Source organism: Carassius carassius, chromosome 19 (genome assembly GCF_963082965.1).
Source record: "Carassius carassius chromosome 19, fCarCar2.1, whole genome shotgun sequence".
Classification (NCBI taxonomy): domain Eukaryota; kingdom Metazoa; phylum Chordata; class Actinopteri; order Cypriniformes; family Cyprinidae; genus Carassius; species Carassius carassius.
In genome coordinates, this window is record NC_081773.1 from 7,946,859 (window position 1) to 7,972,801 (window position 25,943).

Consider the following 25,943-nt stretch of genomic DNA (forward strand, 5'->3'; position numbering starts at 1 on the left):
GTAAAAGATCTGTCACACTGAAACTCATTTTCTGAGGGTAAAGCTGTTCTACAGGAATAGGATGTTTTATTCACAGAGCTCCTTCTTCATATAGAACACAAATATAAAATAATGAACCATAAAAGTATAAATGTAGTCAGTTCAACTTATGCTCTATATATGTGTTTTGAAGACATATAATAGCTCTATGTAAGGAATAAAGCAGCAAACTGAATTATAAATAGTTAATCATTGGAAAATCTTTGGAATTACGACACGAAGGACATGGGAATATTATTATCATGAATTTATATGCTGAGGTATAACTTTATGACTAGATATGTTGTATGGATCGGTTTGAACAGCCACAATATTTTCAGTCGCATTACACTGTAATTTAGATATTTTTAAACACCTAACCTGATCCTTAGCCCTAAACCTAAAAACCTCTCAGTAATATAAAACATAAAATGAAGATAAAAATAAAGCCACAATATTTTTTAAAAATATTTATTGTTTATTATGTGTTTTTATGTTGTTGAGGTTTATTTATTTTATATATTTAGGGTCATTTAGGTTCTAAAAAAAAATTACTCTAGATTATAATATCATCATAATGCATAGTTTAATTTCCAGACACAAGAAATGCTAATGAAAATAATATCTAATACTTAATTTTTATTTATTTGTTTGTTTATGTATTTATTTACCAAGAATGGGTAAATTTTAGCTATCAAAATGATCTAGATATGTTGAGAAACTGGGTTTATGATCATAAGAATGTTGATGCTCTTCAATTCAGTCTATATAGATGCTCAAGGTTTCTCACTGAAAGCATTAAAATACACATTAGTTAAACACACAAAATGCATTATTTGGTGCATTGGGAGTGAGTAATTGAAATTAAATAACCACATACAGGTTTACAATGACCCGAGGGTGAGTAAATAATGACTTTTGTTTCATTTGTGGGTGAACTACTCCATTTAACATGTCACTCACATGGAGAGTGTAATAGAGAAGGAGAAACAGATAAAGAGACCGAGAGAGCAAGACTCTAGAAACAATATATGAATATGATTGTGCCTTTTGTGTGACTATGTTCCCCCAACTGTCTGTTCTTTCATAGAGGTGAATGTTCATTGCTCTGCATGTGTGTTGGGCTTGAGTGGCCAGATCACAACATGCAATGAACATGTAAAGAAGACAGACGCATCCCAAATCTCCTGATCCCTCCTTTATCCAGTCAAATATGCCTCTTCTGCTCTCTACCCATCTGTTTCATGCACACACACACACACACACACACACACACACACACACACACACACACACACACACACACACACACACACACACACACACACACACACACACACACACAAACATATTCTTCATGACTTTGTTCCTCATATTTCTCTGTCACCCACATTGTTGTGAGTTCTGAGAGCTGACGCGAGCTTTTCTCTTCATCTTCTTTCACTTAGTTCCTCTCATTTCATATTCCATCTTCAGCTCATTTCCAGAGCTCTGCTATCCTCTCATTCCGCCATCATCTGGCATTCTCTCTTTTTTCTGTCCATCCCCATCGTTCCTCCAACCATCACTAAACTCAAGAGAGACGCCGCTGAGAGCTGGAATATGTACCTTGTTATCTTAAAAATTAAACTGATTCAAGCCTGAAACAAGTACCCAGAGAAAAGATGTGATGCTCAGAGGTTACTCTTGCATCACTCATGAGACTTAATAGCATACTCTATTACGATTAATTTAAAGCTCAAGCATGTATTTTTTTAAGTTAAAATACTTATATTCCACAGACCTTTATAATTAAGCCATTCTTTACAAAAATCATTAAAATAAATATGTCTCTCTGAACATCTCAATCAGATCAACGCATACACATTTGTTTAACCAATGGAAAGCTTTTGGGGGCAGGGCTATGTTTGACTGATCAAAGGCAGATGGGGGAGTGTTAGAAAAAACTGTTTGAAAGTAGTAGTTTTGCATATTGGGACAGGGCCTTCTTTCAAGACTTTTTCTAAAACATTTAAAAATCTTAGGGTTAACATACATCCTCTTTTTTTCTGGACATGTTCTGGCCAGGATTTCAAAAGTGTCCAAAAAGCTTTCGGTATTGTTTTCAAGTAGTTTAATCAATAGCAAGCAGGCATTTGATCTAATCTTCCAATCATTGCATGTAAGTAGGTAGGATCTACAGGGATCAGTCACACCAAAATAAATAGACCGTAATATACTGTACATATAATGCCTAAGGATAGAGATGAGCATGTCATTAAGAAAAACAAAGCCAAAACCTGGTAATTTTAGGCAATTTATAAATCTGGTAAGTGGTAACACTTTAGTATAGGGAACATTTAGTTGTTTATTAACATGCATAGCATTTTGGCTGTTTATTAGTACTTACAAAGCACATATTCCTCATTCATACCCAATACCTAAACCTTTACAACTATCTTACTAACCTAATAAGCAGTTAGTAGTTTGTTAACAGTGAGAACTGGACCTTAAAATCTCAGCCAGGACATGTCCAGAAAAAGGAGGACGTATGGTCGTCCTAAAGTTACAGAGCCCAAACTTTTAAACAGTAGTGTATATTAGAGTTATTGTTTTACAGATTTTACACAGTTCTATGCTAGAAGTGTAAACAAAGGAGGTTGCTTTAACTGTGTACATGTGGGTGTGTGTGTGGGCCGTCTGCTCTGTGGACAGTCTGTGTACGATCAATGATGCAGGATACTCTGCCAATCTGCTCCACGCACCTGCCCGTAGTTACATACCATTCCAAAGTCCCGAGAGGCTGCCAGCTGCTCCCAGAGCCCCTCTACACACACACACACACACACATACTGTACACACCACTCCTGTTGGCACCCAGACCTTTTCAAACAGCTCCATCCAAATCACAACAAATTTTGTAAAAACCACCCCCCCCACCCCCCAAAAAAAAAAAAAACGAAAAAAACAACAACTTAGTAGCAGTAGCAGGATGGACCATACCAATGCTTGGATGTTATGTCAACAGTCAAAAACTGATTCCTCCATTAGGCCAGTCTCAGAAATGAGTCATATATTCAGCTAAATTAGAATTTCTTTGTAATGTACATCACTGTGGATAAAAGTATCTCCTAATGTAACACTCAATAACAAACATGACCCTCTCTCAGTCTCTCTGCATGTCCAGACGGGCCCAGACGTCAGCCCTGACACTGTTACGCAGCCAAGACAGTCACCAATTTTAGCCTGGAATGGGAAACAGAGTTAGCGAGGCCACCTATTACTTGCCAGGAACAGGTGAACCATGAGACTATTCTCTCATACCTTCTGCAGGAGCTAAAATCTGCTTTTGTACGCATATCTCTGCCTCCTTTAGAATATTTGCTTTCAGAATCTAAATTTTATTCACTTGAAATTATTTTTCACATAAAAACAATAAAATAAAAAATGAAAATTCGGTCATCGTTTACTCACCCACACATCAGTTCAAACCGGTAGGCTTTTATTTCTTCACAAAAAAAGACATTTTGAAGAATTTTGGAGACCAAACATTAGAGCCCAATGGCTGCCATTGTGTGGGCAAAACATTTCAAAATATCTCCATGAAATGCATAAGAAGTGTAAATGACTATGTCCATATTTGGGTAGAGTATCCTTTTAAAGGGGTCCTATTATGCTCTTTTACAAAGTCTTGATTTTGTTTTGGGGGTGTACTAGAACATGCTCTCATGCTCATAATTTACATTATTTCAATACTTTTCTCCCCAGTCTGGCATAAATGGCTCAATTGGTTTCTGGTTTGATGAAGGCCCGCTTTCCGAAAAACAAAACATTTTGTGATTGGTTAGCTGTCTCAGTGCATTGTGATTGACAAACAGATTAGACAGTGTTTCAGTACTGCCCCACCCTTTGCCAAAGCAGCAAGTTCCGTCTGATCTGGTATAGTTAAGGATGGCGTAAATATTGTGTAGGGTATCAGACCCGAACCAGACAAATTAAAGATTTGATCGGGAACATGGTTGAAACATGAGGAGCCAAATTCCACAGAAAGGCTCAAGACAACAGGATGTTGTAAATCAATTCCTAGCACCACAAGTCGGAAGCAAGTCCACTAAATAGCAGCTTGAACAGCTTTCAATATTAGAACAAAACAATCATTAACAATTCCAATTCAGAAAGGAGATTGTCAAATTTGGGGCAAGTAATCAAGATTGATGGTCAAAGAGATGCACAGCATGACCATCACATGTAAATCCATGATAGTAATCATGATCACAAGCTCTTTGGATTGACTTCCCCCCACCCAGAAGAAAAGAACCAGACTGAAATTCCTAAGGGGACCTTTTAACCTCTGGTCTACACAGAACGTCCTTATGTCAAAGAATGGCACAGAAAAGTGTCTTTTACAGATGTAGATGCACCAAAATGAACTCAAAAAGACTTCTAAAGGAATATAAGTCCATTGCTTAATCCATATTCATTTATATGCAACCCACACATTTGACTATCATGTTTCTAATCACTTATTGTGAATGCATTTTTAATAACTATTGAATAGCTTAAGAATTCATATTCATGTTTAGTATGTGTGTTTGAATCTTCTTGCTTGAAACGTTTCTGACAATCAATTATTTGTCAAATGTATCATATTCTTGTTATAGGAATCAAGTCCAAAATTATACCCTGTAAGAGCGGGAAAATTCGGACCACATGATTGATAAGATAACATTTGATTTATCTATAGGGGTGGAGAAACATCGCAACACCCTGAGCAAAGACAATATCTAATTGGTCAAGACAACATTTGAGGTGTTTAAATACTCAGGACACCATCAAATTATGCTCTTAGCTTTTGCTTTAGTCATCACTTTCAGCCATGCTTTTTGCCATTACTTTTTATGTTCTTTGAGCATGGTTCCAGTGTGCTTCGGCATGCACGACTGCTGCTACTTAGCCACGACGAGAAGAAACACCACATAGGCTCGTCAAACTTTACTTCTGTTCTGTTCTGTTCTTTTACTTTATTTTATTTTATTTTCCGCTGAGAGTTTCGTATTCTGAGTTAAGTTTTGTAACACTGTGTCTCTGAGTCGGACCTCGAGTGCCCGCCTAAAACCACAACCAGGCCCCAACTCTGCATCTTCAGACAACTCCCAACTATGGCTTCCCAAGACATCACTTCAACTACTACTGAAATTCCAGCCAATCAGCAACCTCTGGAAACCCCCTTTTCGACAACAACAAAGGGAACCCCTTTTACCCAAACTTACCTCCAGACTCTGAGCTGCACTGGTGTGTCTAATATAATTTTAACCTCATTGAGGAACTCAATGCGAGGGTTAATTAAGTGATTGATGGTTGTTAATGTCTATGCAATTTCACATATTGCTGTAAACTTTCACATTTTCACATTTTCATTCTCTTAAACTCATTCTTTCCTCACTTTCTTTGTTCCTGCAACTTGTGTGAATGTGTGAGTTCATGTGCTTATGTGTTAGATTTGCTCATGTGTCTTAGATTTATCTAATAAAGCCTTATTCATATTGAAAAGAGATGTATCTTGTGTTTTCTGCTTACAAGTTAATGTCTTTAACTGCCGATCTTGTTACTGTGCTAATTGATAGTGTTTTCACTATACTTTGGATATGAGTTGATGTTATACGGCTCGTTCAATGAATCGCAGGGCGTCTTAGTGATCAGGCGTAAAACAGTGATTCTGTCCAAGTTACCTTTAAAATCTTAAATGAATCCCTTTGAGCTAAATTGACCTGTTTCCCTTACAATTGCCATATCAATTTTAGCCGGATTAAAACCCCGAGAATATTGAACATGGGGATCGTGCAGAACCTTTGCATGCAAGGATATTGCAAGAGAGTTGGTAAATCACGTTTGAGATATGATGTCAACAACAACTGCTTAAAAATAACTGCATTTACTACATACAGTGCAACAGTAATATCTATTATGTTTATTGTTCTTTAATTCTAACATTATAACATGAAGACAATTGAAGACAGTCAGTTTCCTTCAGAAATAGAGTGATATAAAAACTATAAAAACATTATATATATATATAATTATTCAGATGCATGTGTAATAACTTGCAAAAACTTGACACTACATTAGCACTTCTTCTTCATCGTCGTCTTGTCTGATGCACTAAACTCATGACCTCGCCCCTCCCCACCCCCCAACCATTCAATGATATTCTAATTGGCCGCTTTGTGATCGCAAAACCCGGAAAACAATGCTGTAGTCCAAACAAGCCGTTTGTTGTAGTTCTTGAAAAGGGATTTTGTTTTTTTAATTCTTTAACTCCCTTTGGAGTGAACTTTTGGATTTGTCATGCCCAAACATGCACACTACACACTGACTAAAATTCAAAAAGTAAAAAAGCATAATAGGAGACCTTTAAAAATAAAAGTTGGCCTTGATTGAATGGGCATGGAAGATTAATGCCTAAAGGCATCTATATGTATCTCCATATAGATAATAACAATATTGGATACATTTGAAACTCACAGTTTGTAGCAATATTTCATGATTCACTCATCCTATCCTCATGTTATTCCAAACGTGTATTACTTTCCTTCTTCTGTGGAACACAAAATAAGATATTCAGAAGAATATTGGCAACCAAACAGTTTTCATGACCATTGAAAATAAGTTATGCACTATCCCTTTAATGAAAACATTTTCCAGCAAGTAGAATTATATTTTTGTTTGAAACACAACAGAAAAATTATGAGAGAACATAATTATATTATAAAACAGTCAGTGGCTATCTTTATCGCTTTTTTTTATTCTGTTCAAGTGTAAATAATCATGCTATAGTGAATTAATTTGAAGTGCCTGATCTTGACCAAATCATACAATATTTACAGTATGTAAGAAGCCCAGCAGGAAACACAGTAAGCCGATCCACTCAAGCCCAATAATAGAAAGCAGCCCAAGCCCAAAAAAGTGTCTGTGTGCCATGTCAGGAATGTAACAAATGGCCAAACTCCTGAAGCGTTAACACTATCAGTTTAAACCAAGTTCTCAGCTACAAAACTCTAATTCAGAGCAATTAAGCCGCACATTTCCCTCCTTCAGCACTAGCATAATCTGTCAGAAAATTCCCACATTTCTCTCAAGTAGCCATCCATCACCCACTCTCTACTTTCTGTCCATTTCAGAAAGAAAGAGAGAAGGCTGAGACCTATTTTGAGCTCTCTGCTCGAATTATGTCATTACAAATAATACCATTATCAAAAAAAGAGGTCAACAGCTGACTGGAGAAAACCAGCATAGACTGTAAACATGAGTTAAAGTCTAAACTAACATCAGGTCTCCAAACAGCCACTGTTGATGGATAACTGAGGAAAGATGTGAAGAATATGGCTTGAAGAAAGAAAGGAAGATATCAGTCTTCTGATAACTTCAGAGAAACATATTCCTCACAGGCAATCGCAGGGAAGAGGGAGAGAATTCGATTAGACTGTCATGGCGTCTCAGATGCCTTAGCTGATACAGAATGAGATGGAGGACAAAAAGTAGTGTGAAAGAGGGGGAAAATATTAATAACATGATTGTATCTGTCCAAAAGAAACTGTTTGCACACTGTGATGTAAAATAATAGGAGAAAAAGTCATACTCTGCATACTCAAAAATCAAAAAGTCACAAGAGAGATGTAAGCTATTTATTGAAAAAGACAAGGAAACAAGGCAGATGTCACATGTTCACCACTTTCAATGCCAAGCTAACAATGTTGGAAGAAGAAGCATCTTGATTTAAGAAATCACATGATCAATCAGAACAAGCACAAATCCAAAAAAAAACAAAAAACACCAAATAATTCATCAATATACTAAATTGCACAATATAAAGATATAAGAAAAGAAATCAACATATTAAATTACACCAAATCAAAATATAAAGTGATAAAGAAAAGAAAAAAAAAAAAATGACCACAACATGTAAATCAATATACTAAAACACCAATATACTAAATCAAAATATACTTAATGATCAATATACTAAATGACACAATTTAAAATAAATAAATAAATAAATATATGGCAAGGAAAACGGTGAACATGTGCCTTGTCTTTTTCACTAAACTGCTTATACTGTTTCATCTTCCTTGTAAGCAGTGTACACTTTTGGTTGTAGTATGCAATAGTGAATATCCACTGACCCTATTGAGATGTTCCACTCAAAGTAAGATAGTGTTTCAGGATCATGATGATGAACTGTTTGACAGCACACACACTGTTTATGTGACAATGAGGAAAGCAAGTGAGGGAGTGTGAAACCTAAAAAAAAAGGGGTCGCATTAGTTGCAAGCGACCCTCTAAATCAGGTTAATGTGGTGGATTTGTTCCAGGCCCTCCAGATTTTGAGTTTGAAGGCATCTGTAGAAACCATCACTCACTGATATTGCCTTTCTACCACCACCACCAGCCGTGATAGCACACGCACAGTTACTCCTGACCTACTTTAGTACACCAGAATGCTGCATTCTGCATTTCTTCTGTGTTAAGGCTGAATATTTAGTGACATACTCTTAAACCAGGTACACACTGCTGCTGAATGTGCTTATCAGTACTCAAACCCAGTTCTGTTTATTATATTCAGAAATTAGGTTACCAAACACAATTTGATTCCAAAAAATTACAGTCATAAATTGAACTACTACTTGTTAATGCAGTGATAGCAGTTTCAATTACATACTGACTTTCCGTAAGTCATAAGGTGCAAGACAGTAATAAAAACAGAAGAATGTCTTGACTCATTTGCAAATTTTGATACTTTATCTCTCCGTGTCTCCCATCAGTGCTGCAACATTACACTCCAGAGAGAGAACACTGTTAAGACGCAGCACCTTAATGTGCTTAAACAAAACACAAAATGCCTCTGTTGACACCAATTTAATAACAACTGCTAGACATGAACACATCATGGCTGCTCATAATTAATTCAAAACATAGAAACTCATATAAAGTGAGCTCCAGTAATCAAAATCCACTGTGATTGGTGCGGCCTGACCAGTGCTGAGAAAAATAACAGGTACCATGTCAACACTTTCAATCTGCTGCAGCAGTCAAGACCGGACAAAAATCTTAATAATGTTACTCAACAGCCATATGGATTCAACTGAAAATGCACAGAGAAAATTAAATACGAGAAGTACTATTCATATAACCATGCCTAACCAACTAAGGATATTTAGGGCTGCTAAGCTCTGCCATTATTCAGTTATTATATCTTTGGACACTGTGAGCATATGGTGGGGGGCTTGAGGACCCTGCAGACAGGACAAAAAATAGTCTACTTCTGCAAAATTCATTTGAACAAGCAAATAAACATACAATTCAATAAGAGCAGAAACACAGCAGTGCAGATAGAGGGACCTCCTCCTGTGTTGAGCTAAGTTTACCTATGGTCTGGATTCAGCCTCCAAGAAAAGTTATCATATACACATGCTTATTTAAGGAATAGTTTACCCAAAATGAACATTTTGTCATCATTCACTTTCTTTCTTATGTTGAACACAAAATATATTTCAAAGAATTTTGAAGAAACAAACTGCTGTTGGTCCCCCATTGACTTCCATAGTAGGGAAAGAAATACTGTGGAAGTCAGTTGGGAACATCAACTGTCTGATCAATAAAATATCTTCATTTATGTTCAACATAAGAATTTATACAGGTTTGGAAGGACATGAGGGTGATTTTGGGGTGGTGAATATATATAAATATATCTATATCTAAATGAGGACAATCTAAACTAAAATATATAGCATACAAATATTATAACCCAAACATTACCCTAACATACATTTTTTTTCAATAATAATAAAAAAAAATGTATTTACTTTTTATATATTCACATTTTTTTTTTTTATTTATATAGCCAGGAGGGTATAGACGGTTTCAACGGCAACAACATAAACAAAAGTTACTGCGCATGCGCTCTTTTGTGGACCTAACTTAACTTCCGGTAGACTTCCAAATAGAATCAATAACAACAACCAAGTCCCTCTAGAGTAGATTTTTTTGATGACAAACAAAATATGTTTGCTGCGTGGATCAGGCGGACTTAATGAAAATGCAAATTCATTCTTTGCCAGCAGGAGATGTTTTAAAGCATAGACATAAAGCGCGAGAAATAGAGGTTTCCCCAGTAACAGCTGTAAACAAAGCAGAGCTGGTACGCTCACACACTGCTTTATCAGGCATATAACATGATGCAAGTCTTCCTTCAGAAATACAGCGATATATAAACACCTGTGCCTCGTTTTGATATTTAAACATATAAATGTAAGGAATTATTATTATTAAACGTGCAGTACATAACATTACTCATGTTTATTCAATGAAGCCTTTTTGAAAATCGATCAGTTTTAAAATTGTGGCGAGTCTCCAAAAATAAATAAATGTATGGGAAACACATCCCGCAGCACAACCACCTGAGCCCAACTTCAGTCTACTCATCACCTTGACTTAACTGAGTTTGTAGAAGGCACCGCAGCCATACTGATATACACAACACATGAAACCGTCTATATATATATATATATATATATATATATATATATTTTTTTTTTTTTTTTTTTTTTATGAACTTTTATTCAGTAAGGAAATTGAGCAAACTTAACAGTAAAGACCTTATTAATATTACAAAATATTTATATTTCAAGATATCCTGAAGAACAAACAATCAAACAAACAAAAAAATTCTTAGCAAACCCCAAACTTTTTACAATTTTATATTCACTATCAAGGATTAACTAACATCAAAATGTCATAATTAGTCATAATTATCACCCTGAGTAATAGACCTACCTTAGATCTAACGCTAACCCTAATCTTAATGGTGTATAACCATAAACCATTTTAATTATGAATCACATTGCAATTTTGTTCCCTAAACCTTGTGAGTGTGGATAGTTTTGTTCCCAAAGTATAGTCACATAAATACAGTAAAACTCACACTTACCTCTTAATCCTGATCTCTTCTTCTTGTGTAGTTTATAATCCAGAGATCTTCTGCACTGCTTGAGACACTTCAACTCTTTGTATGTCACATGCACAGAGAGCTCTGTGATTTAATAAGCTGCTTCCACTCCACACAGCTCCCATGGGCTGGTGTCTTCCACAACTTACTCATCCCACTGAGTGAGCCGTATCAGAAAAAGAGAGAGAGAGAGGAGAGGGGGAGGAGTCACAATGGAATCCAATTTGATAAGAATGAGTCTGTATTAAAAAAAGAAGGGCACATTGATCGTAACAGAGCTGTGTGCTAGACCAGTGGTTCCCAAACTTTTCCATTCCACGACCCACCTAGACAAGTGTAATATATTTCACGACCCACCAAAATATTAAAAAAAAAAAAAAACAACGAGTGAAATTACTTTAAACCTAATCTTACTTAAAATTTTTATGACAGAAATTAAGTATTTAAGAAAAATAACCATTTTATTTTAGAGTACAACTGAAAATTTCACTACAAATTTACAAGTTTTAATTTTTGTTTACTGGCGTTAAAATATGTAGTGTCCATAAAAACGTGAAGCAGGCTCACTCCAGTGAAGTGTGATCTGCGCTGCTGTGTTTTGTTGCATTCATGATCCTTCCGTGTGTGTCGGCGAGAACGGAGCACAATCCAACACTTTTTTAGAAAAGCATAAGAAGCAAAGCAGAACTATCTAAAACAGTTTGGAGATTAAAATAATTGTGAAATAGGTAAAAAAAGACCGATTGAACCTTTTAATGACATTGCTCTGAGACCTTCAAAACACGCAACGCACACGGACTTAATTGCAATTTGAAAATCACACTAAGGATATTGCAGTTCATTATTAATGTTGGTGGGCTATATCGTTGTGATGAGTGGGTTCCCAGTTCCCGCCTCCTTCTTCCTGTGATTGTGAAGATTTTAATGTTTTACACTGGTGCCGAAGCCAGGGAGGAAGGAGGGGCGCGCTGCCGAAGATCCTTCGCCGCTGGGGTGAATCCGCAGTGCCATCGAGCAGGGCGAAGGAGTCTGCCGCCGAGGGTGCTCGATGTGGTGGGCTGGAGTGAGTTGCCGGGGGGGGGGGGGGGGGGGCGAACTCACTCCAGCCCACCGCCTCGATGACTCCTTCGTGGAAAGAGGTGGGAACCGGCGGACAATCAAACAAAGTTTTAATAACCAAATAAACACAAAACAGCGCGACAGCCCCTCTCGGATGACTGCCGTGCACAAATAAAAAACAAACACAAAATAAAACCCAGGCCTGGTCCTCTCTCGTCCTTCACTGTCATCGCTCCTCTTTTGTATCTTTCCGATCTCCTCCGTGGTTCTTGAGACCGGTGAGTGTTGCTCATTTCCCAATCACTCCACCGGCCTAGCTCTGTTCCCATGGCACTAGGCCCCGCCCCACTCGTCACATTCGTGCAGCCCTAGACTGAACTGTGTTAGTGTCTGTGTGTCATTGAAACGCAAAATTAGCTGCAGCCAAGTGACTTTGTGCGACCCACCTTGTTCCATTCCGTGACCCACGAGTGGGTCGCGACCCACAGTTTGAAAACCCCTGTGCTAGACTACAGACGAACTGAGATTGACAGGCACTCCAAATCTCTGATTACATCTGCTTAACAAAGAGCAGCTGCTCTAAAACAGTGACACAGGACTTCTGCTGGCCATGAAACTGTAGCAGGGAAGGGGGGGAGGGGGGGGGGGGGAGGGACGAGGGACGAGGGACGAGGGCTGCTGAAATGTCTAACGTACAAACATACTGTATACACACAATATGTAATTCAGTTAGCAAACATACAGTGCAGGACAGGAGAGATTAGCTGTAAACTGGTATAGCAGTCACTCTTTAACGTTCACAGGACTGTTGCTGGTCACCATCTGCATAACAAAGACACTTCGCCCTCCTACACTGACAAGAAGATGGAAAAGTGATGAGAATGAGCAAGAAAGTTTTGAATTCCCACAAAACTTCAGTCGACCAACCAACCGATGAAGTAAATAAGAAAGAAAGAAAGAAAGAAAAAAGAAAGAAAGGTACAAAAAGACAGTTCTGAACAAGAAATAAAAAGAATTACAAAAAGAAAATTGTGTACAATCAATTCACAAGATAAAGCTATGGAATGAATGAATTAATGATTGAATTAATGAATTAATTAATGTAGTTGGGTTGCAGGTTACTACATAAGTTGTCCATACAGCTCTTATTCTCAATCTCTGCATCTATCTGCCCTCTAAAATAATAAAATAATAAAAAATGACATAACACTAAACATTTTTATATTCTGTTTATCGAGAAAATGTCTGGCAAGAAATGTTGTTCTTGCATTAACCTTACCCAGAACTTTCTTAATGTAACGACTGGGTGAAGGAGTGGCAGGAAGCAAGTGCGAGATTAATGAGATTTAATGAAGACAATGAGACAATACAAAACTGAGACACAAATAACGCTGGGAGGATGGCACAGTCCAAGATGGTGGTGAGGAATGACGAATCCGGAAGGCGGAGGTGAGTTGGCAGCAGGAGAGGGTGACACAGGAACTGCGGGGAAGCGAGCCGAAGGTAAGTGGTGTTGCTTGGTGGTGGGTTGCGTAGAGTGGACGAGGTTCCGGGGAGACATGGACATCCAACGCAGAAACACACAAGAAAGCAAGGCATAGGTTACAAACATGAAACAACGCTCTCACAAACACAAGACGCTAGACAATATATAGGGATGAGTAATGAGTGACAGCTGTTGCTGATGACAATTAATGGAGACACCCACAAACTAATCAGTGCTAACGCGTAACACACAGACTTCACCCACAAAGTGCAAACCCAGTACCCCCCCTCTAAGAACGCCTCCTGGAGTTCCCAGAAGGGCCTACCTGCTGATTGTAATCATCAATAAGGGAGTGATCCAGTATGTCCCTAGCAGGTACCCAACTCCTCTCCTCTGGACCGTAACCTTCCCAGTCCACCGAGTACTGGAATCCTCGTCCCCTCCGTCTCGAGTCCAGAATACGATTTACCGAATAGGTCGGTTCCCCATCTACGAGACGCGACGGCGGGGGATCCAGGGTAGGCGGATTAATACGTGAATAAAACACGTGTTTAATTTTGGACACATGGAAGGTGGGATGTATTCTCCTGTACGCTGGAGGCAGTTTGAGGCGGACTGTCACCGGACTAATGATCTTGGTGACAGTAAACGGCCAATGAATTTGGGAGCTAATTTGTTAGAAACGGAACGGAGAGGAATATTGTTAGTAGAAAGCCACACTTTTTGACCCACAACGTAAACGGGAGGCTTTGACCGGTGGCGATCGGCCTTGGCCTTAGTGCGCTCCCTCATCCGGAGCAGAGTCTCGCGGGCTCTGGTCCAGGTGTGGTGGCACTTCTGGACAAATGCGTGAGCGGAGGGGACTGCGACTTCAGATTCCAGACTAGGAAAAGCTGGTGGCTGGTAACCTATGCTGCACTGAAACGGAGAGAGGCCCGTGGCTGACACTGGTAACGAATTGTGAGTGTACTCCACCATAGAGAGTTGTTGGCTCCAGGAAGAAGGATTCTTGGAGACCAAACATCGCAACGTTCTCTCTAAATCTTGGTTGGCTCGCTCAGACTGCCCGTTACTCTGGGGACGATAACCCGAAGACAGACTAAATGTCGCTCCTAGCAATTTACAAAATTCCTTCCCAAATTTGGATATGAATTGGGATCCCCTGTCAGAAACCAAGTCTACCGGGAGGCCATGTAACCGAAAGACGTGATCTAGGACAGTGACCGCTGTCTGCTTGGCTGTAGGTAATTTGGGCAAGGGAATGAAATGTGCCGCCTTCGAGAACCGGTCCACTACAGTCAAAATGACCATCATGCCATTAGAGGGTGGGAGGGCGGTAGCAAAATCTAGTGCGATATGTGACCAGGGTCTCTAAGGGACAGACACCGGTTGAAGAAGCCCATCAGGAGGCCGGTTAGATGACTTACCACTGGCGCAAACTGAGCAAGCCAAAACAAAATTGTGGACGTCACGAGCCATAAGTGGCCACCAGAATCGTTGTTTAACTAACCCCTTGGTTCGGCTTATCCCCGGATGACAAGCAACGTTAGAGCAGTGACCCCCCTGAATAACTTCGGAACGTAACTCTTCCGGCACAAATAAATGATTCGGTGGGCAACCGGGTGGAGGCGTTACCCCTTCTAAGGCCATCTTGACCTTCGATTCAACCTCCCATTCGAGTGCTGAGACGACTATTTTCTCAGGTAAAATACACTCGGGAGTCACCGGGCGGGCGGCGGGATCAAAAAGACATGACAAAGAATCGGGGTTGACTTTTTTTGGAACCCGGGCGGTACGACAGAGTAAAATCAAAACTACCGAAAAAAAAGTGCCCACCGAGCCTGCCTGGAATTGAGTCTTTTGGCAGTTCTAATGTACTCTAAATTCTTGTGATCGGTCCAAACAATGAAAGGTACCCCTGACCCTTCCAACCAGTGACGCCACTCCTCTAAAGCTAATTTGACGGCCAACAATTCTCTGTTACCAATGTCATAATTGCGTTCAGCAGGAGATAAACGATGAGAGAAAAACGCGGAGGGATGCATCTTATTGTCCGAGGCAGCCCGTTGGGAAAGAACTGCTCCTACCCCCACCTCTGATGCGTCGACCTACACCACAAACTGCCGTGTGGGATCAGGGGCTACAAGGATGGGAGCAGAAACGAAGCGGCTCTTGAGGTTGGTAAATGCAGTTTCGGCTGCATCCGACCACCTGAACGGAGTACTGGGGGAGGTCAAGGCCGTCAGAGGTGAGATGAGTTGGCTGAAATTAAGAATGAAACGTCGATAAAAATTGGCGAACCCCAGAAACTGATGTAGGGCCTTACGGGAATCTGGAGATGGCCAATCTATCACAGCCTTAACCTTGTCAGGATCCATACGTATTCCCTCAGACGAGACGATATACCCTAGGAAGGGGACAGACTGTGCATGGAATACGCATTTCTCCGCCTTGACAAAAAGCCCATTCTCGAGTAACCTCTGGAGCACTCGTTTGACGTGTTGAACATGTTCCTGGAGAGATGAAGAAAAAATCAGTATGTCATCCAGGTAAACATATATAAACTGATCTACCATGTCTCTCAACACGTCATTAACTAGTGTTTGGAAAACCCCTGGCGAGTTAGAGAGCCCGAACGGCATCACCAAATATATTTAAAGTGCCCTCTAGGGGTGTTAAAGGCGGTTTTCCATTCATCCCCCTTCCTGATGCGGACCAAATGATAAGCGTTACGTAAATCCAATTTTGTGAATACGGATGCTCCCTGTAACCTCTCTAAAGCTGAAGACATCAACGGTAACGGATAGGGGTTCTTTATCGTGATGTTGTTCAGCTCTCAGTAGTCAATACAAGGTTGCGGAGAACCATCCTTCTTACCCACAAAAAAGAATCCCACCCCCGCTGGAGAAGAGGAAGGGCGGATGAACCTCGATGCCAAGGAATCAGAAATGTATTTCTCCATGGCCTCCCTCTCCGGAATAGAAAGAGAGTAAAGCTTGCCTTTAGGCAGAGACTTACTTGGCACTAAATCTATAGCACAGTCGTAGGGACGATGCGGAGGAAGAGAAGTAGCACGGGACTTACTGAACACCTCCTTCAGGTCCAAGTACTCTGCGGGCACGTTTGATAACACCATGGTCTCTTTCTGAAAGACAGAAACAGGCACAACAGGACAAGCAGAAACCAGACAAGACTCATGACAACTTTCACTCCACAAGGTGACTGTGTTGGAACCCCAATCCACTCGTGGATTATGTTTGATTAACCAGGGGTGACCTAAAACAATGGGAGCTACAGGGGAGTCCATGAGGTAAAAGGATATGGTTTCACTGTGGTTGCCTGAGGTGAGCAGAGTTATGGGTTCAGTGTAGTGGGTGACATGTGGCAGTTCCTGGCCATTGAGTGCGGTGACATGGATGGGATGAGACATAGGAAGAACTGAAAGGTTCAAGTGACGTGCAAGGAGAGAGTCAATGAAATTACCTTCGGCCCCAGAGTCCAGAAGGGCGTGACAGTCGTGAGTGTGGTTCTCCCACCGCAGTTACACCGGAAGGAGAGTCTATGATGTGGTTGAGAAATTCCCGGCAGAGATCCCACCCGATAGTAGCCTCGAACTTACTACCGGGTTGGCTCTTTTTACCGGGAAGGAATTGATAGAATGCTCCGAGCCACCGCAATATAAGCATAGTCCTTGGGACCTCCGCCGCTCTCTCTCCCTCTGGGAAAGCCGAGCTCTACCCACCTGCATGGGTTCGTGATAGTCGACGGGACGACCATGTTCTCTCGACTCGAGCGGCCCCTTTCCGGAGAGGCGTAATGGCATGTAGGACTGGCTTGTCTACCAAGGCAGTTAATCTGAGCATCCACCTGGAGTGCCAGGTCGATTAGGACGTTGAATGTTGGGGGCAGCTCGAGGAGGAAGATCTCGTTCTGAACACGGTCACCAGCCCATGCAGGAATCAATCCCACTGCACCGCCTCGTTCCACTGGTACGCGGACGCCAGGGTGCGGAACTGAATGGAATAGTCCGCCACCGATGATTCTCCTTGTTTGAGGTCTGAGAGCTGGTGAGCGGCCTCCCTCCTGACTGCGGCTCAATCGAACACCCAATTCATCTCTTCGGAGAGGGCGTGGAACGAGGCGCAACACGGATGTTGATTCTCCCACACCGCCTGCCACTCACTGCCAGAGAGTAGGGTAAGAGCAAACGCAACCTTGGAGTCCTCTGTCGCGAAGGTGCAGGGCTGCAATGCAAAATGCATGGAACATTTGTTAAGGAAAGTCTTGCAAAAATTTGGCTCACCGGAGTAACTCTCTGGTGCCGGAAGTCGCGGCTCTGGCCGGAAGTGGTCCTGGGAGGTCTCCCGGGGGACGGGCGGCGCAAGTGGTGCGATGGGCGCAGTGGGAGAGGTGAGTTGATGAATCCGCTGGGTGAGCTCGGACACCTGTGTCACCAGCGCTTGGATAGCGCGTCCGGTGTTCACGATGCTCTCCTGCTGCTGATCCATGCGGTTGATGCTGTGGTGAATGAATTCAGACAGTAAGGAGGTGCTCGCTGCTTCCATGTTTGGTGAGAGCATTCTGTAACGACTGAGTGAAGGAGTGGCAGGAAGCAAGTGCGAGATTAATGAGATTTAATGAAGACAATGAGACAATACAAAACTGAGACACAAATAACGCTTGGAGGAATGCACAGTCCAAAATGGTGGTGAGGAATGATGAATCCGGAAGGCGGAGGTGAGTTGGCAGCAGGAGAGGGTAACACAGGAACTGCGGGGAAGCGAGCCGAAGGTAAGTGGTGTTGCTTGGTGGTGGGTTGCGTAGAGTGGACGGGGTTCCGGGAGACATGGACATCCAACGCAGAAACACACAAGAAAGCAAGGCATAGGTTACAAACATGAAACAACGCTCTCACGAACACAAGACGCTAGACAAGCCAATATATAGGGATGAGTAATGAGTGACAGCTGTTGCTGATTACAATTAACGGAGACACCCACAAACTAATCAGTGCTGACACGTAACACACAGACTTCACCCACAAAGTGCAAAACCCAGAGATCACGGTTTACCAACCGTGACAATTAACCACAGTTACACCACTTAAATCAAGGACATACAGTGTATCTGAGATAATTAACTATAGTTCTGTCTGATATTAAACAATCCCCTACCTTAATAGACATCTTAGAAACCGTATTCAAATTCTTTCTAGACCCAAATAATATGGATTCCATTTTACCTAAATGGAACATCTGTTTGTTTTAAGAATGCAAGTCTCTTACCTTACAAAGCTCCTTACCTAAATTCAGTTGTATCCCAACGACCAACATCCTTGTCTGAAATTAATAAAGCAGAATTATCAGCATATAAAACAAACTGCAATCACAAACTGCTTGCATGTCAGTTATGTACAAAAGAAACAAAAGAGGACTTAAAACACTTCCCTGAGGGACCCCATTTTTTAACAATTATTTCTTAAGAAAGAACCTCACCAATTTCTAACCTCTGAACTAGTTGAATAAGACCAGGCTATAAATAAATCAAATACAAAAATAAAACTATGAACAATAAACAAACAAATAAATGAATAACAATATTAAATAACCAAAAGTATGAAAAATATACAAATACGTTCACAAAAAAAATAAAATTATGAACAACAACAAAAAAAATAAATGCACAGTAAGAAAACTATTATCAATAAAAATATATATTTAGACAGAGAAAACTATGAACAACCAACCAATCAAATAAACAAACAAACAAAAAGTATATAAAATACATATGCAGTACATAAATAAATGAGTTCACAAAAAAGAAAGAAACAACAAATATACATACATACAAATAAATAAATTTAATTAAAAACCGAAAAATATGGCCAACAAACCACACAAACGAACAAATAAATAGAGAAAGAGTATATCAAAATGTGTAATCACTTGCAACAAAAACTAATTTGTGACAAAATATTGTGTTGTGTGGAGAATAATTGGCTGCTGACAGTATGATCATAAACAATTATAAAAAGGAATACAGAATAAAAGTACATGTACCATTTCCACTTCTCTATCTGACTGCGCTTTTCAAAAATTATTTCTGAATAAATTCCAAGATAAGCTTAAGCAGCACAGATGCTACCTTCTCATTCCCAGAGATCTACAGCTGCTACAGCTTTGCTTTTTGCCTGGTTCAACTTGGCTGAAGATACGACACTAAATTCCTAAATGATGGACTATAAAATGTGTCAGTCTCTTTGGCACTCAGCAAAAATAATAATGTCATCTGGGCAGATAATAAGCCTCAAAATAAATCAGTCAGATATCAGTCAATATACACAGCATCAATGACATCAAACCTCTCTGTGTAATTTCTTCAGTAATTATAAAAATTTCATCAACAATTTTAAAAGTGCTTTTCAAACCATTATTAAAACCAAATTTTTAATAAACACTTTTTGACCATGCAAAAATTACATCAAGGACAAGGGAGAACAGAACGGGCTTGAACTCAAATAGGGCAGATAACGAGGTGTAGACAGGTGATGAGGATAACTAAAAACCAGTAACAGGTGATCTAAAACAACGAAGATTGAGAACAGGAAATTAACCAAATGAGGACAGACAGGAACTAAAAGAAAAAAAAAATCAACGTGACAGATCAATTTTCTGGGTGAGAAATATGAAATATTTGGGTCTCTCAGGAGGAGCAGGCGCTGGAGGGCACCCGGGTCAGGTGCTTTTGAGGAGTCGGCTCTGGGGGGGCACTCAGGAGACGAAGGAGGGCTGGACGAGACCAGCGGAGGCAAAAGAAACTCAGGAGATAATTACTTGAAGATCACAGTGGATCGTCTCGTTGTCCAGTCCTAGCTGAAAGCACGCAACAAGGGCAGCGTTATGTGCCAGCTCAGCTGGTTAGCAAGCTCAAGGAAATCCTCCACATACCGCTCCAACCTCCGACCAGCCTCCTGCAAACCCCACAGCTTGTTCTCAGCCATCATCATTGTTTGTTTTCTTTTGGGTCCTTGATTCTGTCAGGCAGTTGTGATTTCAGTAAAAGGCACAGAAAGAAGGAGTAGGAATAAAGGAGTTTTTAATAAATACACTTTGACCATTTAAAAATAACATCAATCAAGGACAAGGGAGAACAGAACAGGCTCAAACTCAAAAAGGGAGATAACAAAGGGCAGACAGGTGATGAAAATAGCTAAAAACCAGGAACAAGTGATCTAAATGAATGAAGATTAACCAAATGAAGACAGACAGAAACTAAACAGAAATCAACACGTGACAGATTTGGCATCTGAACTATATATATATATATATATATATATATATATATATATATATATATGTATATATATATATATATAATAAACGTAATTTCTAAAATGCTCAATTGTGTTTTGTGTTTGCTGAATAACCTTCATTATTTCAGCAGGTCATGGTCAATAATGACCTGAGTAACTACATGCTGTACTTTTAGCTAAGAGTACATCTACTCCCACCTTATTAGAGCATTCATTATGTGAAATAACCTTTGCTCTCTTTCATCACCCACTCATTCTCATTATTATAGCTGTGGGTTTCCTAGACAATCGTTACAAGCGAGTTTGCTTTTGCTTTTCTGACTATTTGAAATACATAATTATTTATTTTCATATATTATTAATCCCTTTAAGAAACAGATTTGTTGAGCACATCCAGCATACTGGGCACAAGATATTATAAGACAATAAAAATAATAATAATGAAATATGTAATATGATATACAAATGTATTAAAGCTTATTGCACAAAAATAAACTCATTTCAAAACAAGGACAATAAACCAAATATTAAAAACCAAAGATTAAAAGCATGTTATTTCAGTTTCTGAAAAAAAAAAGAAAAAAAAATCCTTTGATCTATGCTATTCCCCTCTCCCCCAACACTTCACACAAATCTATTTTTACGACTTTCATTCCCTTAGTGGTGTAAGGGAAGTTTCTCAAGTGTGCAGCAACAATCTCTCTGAGGCAGGAAGACATCAAATTATGAGAATTTGATTGCATTTCATTATGCTGCTAAAACACTTTTTTTTATGTTATGGAGTGGTATTACACGGTATAAATGTGCAAATTTTAATTGTTTTATGAGAAGTTGCTTAACTACTTGCTTCCAAATTTATTTATGAATTAATTTAATAATTTGTTTGTCTGTTTGAAATTAGATTTGGAGAGTATACGTGGGCGTCAGTAAAAAGTGCCAGACCTGGACAAGAGTATCTACAAGCAGCTATGAAAGAGAAACTGAAGAAAGTTGTCAAAGCAACCATTTTTGTTGTTTTATATTCATTCCCCAGTGTTGTTGCTTTCTATCCTTTCCTTCAAGCTAAAGGCCTTGAATGGAAGTGTGGCGAGAGAGTGATTTTTTCATTGCTCTGTCCTGTGACAGAGAGTTTGATGAATAGGCTTTAACTTCCCCTCCTCACAGACACATGAATTATTAAATCCAATTTCAGCGGCTCTGGCGGCGGCGTTGAAAATGTAAAACCACAAACAGCACATGAATAAACAACCAGCAGAGATACAAACAAAATGTAAAGTTTAAAGACACGGACCATACATGAACGTTTCATTACATTCGCCAGCATGTTATTATCCAATCATTACAAGCATACGTCTCAAAACGGCTGCAGTTATGAATTTGGACTCGCTTCACTGAATTTATGTTTCACATTATTTTAAGCATATTCTGGTTTAAACGATTTTTTATGGATTATTAATGGATGAATTATACTAGACTGTGGTATGTAACACTGACCCCGTTGGTCATTTGAGATAAACACATGCTTGGCATGAAAATACTTATGGGAGAATGAGTAAAGATTGACTCTGGGATTCATAACTAGCCAAACTGTGTTTGGCTGGCAAGACCAAAATCTGGATGTCTACAACAATATAGCAATGACATTTATTTTAAGAAATCTCATATGAACACATGAGGCAGCTGACATATTAAAGGTGGCATAGATGTTGGTGTAAATGCATGCAGCACAGGATGTGGGGCTATGTAGAACAGAAATTAGGGTTGGTGTCAGGGGACTTTGGTGGGAGAAGACTGATGTAGAATGAAGGACAAACCAGTTTCAGGACCGCCTCATAGTCAAGAGAATACAAGAACTAAACAATAGAAAAGGTGCAAAGATAGACTCATGGGGATGGGAACAAGAGGTATGATATATATATATATATATATATATATTGCCCAAGCTGTGGTATATTACATTGACTTCCACCATATAATGTGGAAATATCTTGCTTCTGCATACACTGCTACACAGTATTTAATGTCAAATGAACAGCATGCCTGAATACTCAGTAGCCATGACACAACCTGGATGACAAATTGCATGTGCTGAGATTCTGAAGTGTGTGACCAGTGGGCATTTTACTATACACAGAAACAGGAGCCATCAGATTCAACAAGAAAAATTACAGAGAACTTACCACACTATGTTATCTAAAAAAATATGAACACGCGGGAAAAAAAGTAGGCTAAATCGTGTGCACGATTTACTAATTTGTTCCCTCAATTTGCTAAATTGTGTACACGATTTATAAATAGAGAGAACGAATTAGTAAATTGTGCGCATGATTTAGCAAATCGAGGGAACAAAATAGTAATCATGTGCATGTTTTAGTACATCGCGAGAACGAATTAGTAAATCGTGCGCACATTTTAGTACATCTAGGTAACAAATTAGTAAATCGTGCGTACGATTATTATTTTTTGTCTTGAATGTCATGTGCAGGGCTCCATACAAAACATATTTGTTACTTGTGGTACAACTTTTGACTTTTAGATTAGATAGATAGATAGATAGATAGATAGATAGATAGATAGATAGATAGATGCATTTTATTTATTTTATTAAAACATTTTTTGTAAGTGTGAGGACTGATAAAAAGAGAAATCGAAAATCTCCTTTGTAGAACCCTTTAAATGAAATATGTCAAAAATATAAAACAATATTTTTTTCCAGTTTCTGTTCTGGAATTGTTCCTAACGTAAAGTGATATTAATCCCCTATTGTTCCAGTTATTACAGAGGAAGAGACAGAATAAAGTAAAAAATAAATAGAGGAGATGTGGGCGCAAACAACAACTTGGATGCTGATTTGGGGAAACAAATGGAAAGCAGGCCAGATTTTTGTGTGAGAGTGTTTATGTAAGTGAGTGTGTGAATGAGTTCATCAGTGATTGGCCAGCCGCAGTGTGTGCACAGCTTGTTTCATTTCCTGTGGGACAAAAATGTCTCCGCCATTCCTGCTTTCTCTCCATCAGCCCATTCGCCTCCCTTCTCCTCAGAAGCACATTCACAATGACATCAGCTTCCGCCAACACACCAGCAGTTGCCATGGCAGCACACAAAGACATTTTTGGGAGGGGGGGGGGGGGGGGGCGTTGCCTGGCTGACACATTCAGACATGAGGCCGACCAATCCCCTCACCCCATGCTCAATAGACATTTGCACCGCCAGATGCTCTGTTTGTAAAGCCTTTGAAGACATTGGCTGATTGCATGTTTGGCCTTTCAGTTGGCCCGGCCTTTTCTCTGCTGTCCGTTATAGTTTGAACCACAGCCATCCCCAGAGCACTCTGGCCCTTTCTATTGTTTTTCTCACTGTGCTTCTCAAACTGTGCAAATTCACGCTCAACACACTGTTCACTTGTCTCTTCTGCTTATCTTGCTTTCCGTTTATCACATTAGGAAAAACTAACTAAATTTGGTACAAAAATATAAAAGAAAAAAAAGAAAAGAGTGCTGCTTTCATAATAATAATAATAATAATAATAATAATTCCTTACATGTACTGTATATGGCGCCTTTCTAAACACTCAAGGTGCTTTACATTGTTGGGGGTATCTCCTCATCCACCAGCAGTGTACAGCATCCACCTGGATGAACGTTAGTGACAAAAAAAATATGTGCAAACTGTAACGAAGCAGTTTGATCAGGTAGTTCCTCACTATCCGTGCTGAATCGCCAGCTTAAAGGTACAGGTTGTAAGACCTGCCACCAGAGGGCGCACTATAAAAACAATAACAATCGTGTGGTTTGATGACGCTTAGAAGGAGCGTGGAATAATGGGATTTGTTGTCTTCTACCCAAGCGATGACTGCCATCAATCAGACGGAAAGATAAATCACGGATTTAACGCGAGTTCAACGATTTGCGCGTGTAGATTACACACAAAGTCAATGCAAAGCATGATCAGACTATGGATCAGAGGCTTCCTCGCGCGGGTCTAGAGACGCAATGCCCCGCGTTTGCCGTGTATGCTCCATAATACTAATCTTGTTGATCGTTATAATAGCATACGTTTTCTGTAAAGATACGAATCAAAACAACTCACCTGTCGAGTAAAACACAAGCGAGATCGGCATCTCTTTCTAGTTGAAGTTGGTCGCGAAGCTACTTCCGCATTTGTCCATGACACTGTTGTCATGTGGTTTCTACGTCAGTAAAGGCGGTAACAAAGGGTAACTAAGGTCATTGACAGGCGACTGCACTGCCCCGTGTCACGGTTTAAAATGGGAATTTTCTCATAGTTGGAAACATTAGAGATATTGTTAGTAATCAGCTGGACAAAATATATAACACTAGCCTAGTGGTTTTTGGATATTTTACTGCAAATATGTTACAAATTGTACCTTTAAGTGAAAGTTAACGTGCCTAGCGTTTTCGACTCGTACATTACACGTCACATCCTGATGTCATGTGTCATTACAGGTCCTTTACGGGTTGTGTGTGAATGCACACACAGTTTCCGGGAAATCACTGGAAGTGTGAATGGACCAAAATCTAACAATCCAGGAACACTTGCCAGGACACATTACCCGTAATCTCAGTGTAAACGGGGCTATTGACAGTGATTCCCTATGGATACATATTCCACATACTGTCCTACAACACACACCTACAAGACATTGCATTCGAATTTTAGGTGTGCGTTAAAGAGGCAGCCTTATCAGTGGCGCATGAGATGCGATGACGATGTAAGTGTCATTGAATTTACATTTTTATGTTAGCCTATCCAGTTGCATGAATCCACTAGATATACTGTTGCTGTGTTGTTAATGACACATATTGCGGGAAAAGAGCACATCAAAGCGGAGATCATCTTGTTTACATCAAAACTTAAACCAAGCCTTTCACACAGAATGCATATTTCTCATATTTACTAGAGGGACATCTATCACCATTTGCACTCGTGTCTCGCACAAAAGAGTGGCATTTTTAGAAAGCCATGTAGAATTTCAGTTAGGGTGAAGAAAAGCTTTTGGCTTTTCCCCTGAGGACACAAGAGGGCGCATAGAGCAAAATATTATTAATGCACGTTTATTCAAAGCA

The 25,943-nt window shown here is 39.7% G+C and overlaps 1 protein-coding gene across 1 annotated transcript in view; it reads right to left on the reverse strand.

The window, feature by feature from the left end:
* LOC132094980 (unconventional myosin-XVI-like) overlaps positions 1-11,131 on the reverse strand; it is a 250,673-nt gene extending 239,542 nt beyond the window's left edge. Inside the window, exon 1 of the mRNA XM_059499687.1 lies at positions 10,982-11,131. The gene's annotated coding sequence lies outside the window, so the exon portion shown is untranslated. The remainder of the gene's footprint in view (positions 1-10,981) is intronic.
* Positions 11,132-25,943: the final 14,812 nt, after the last annotated feature.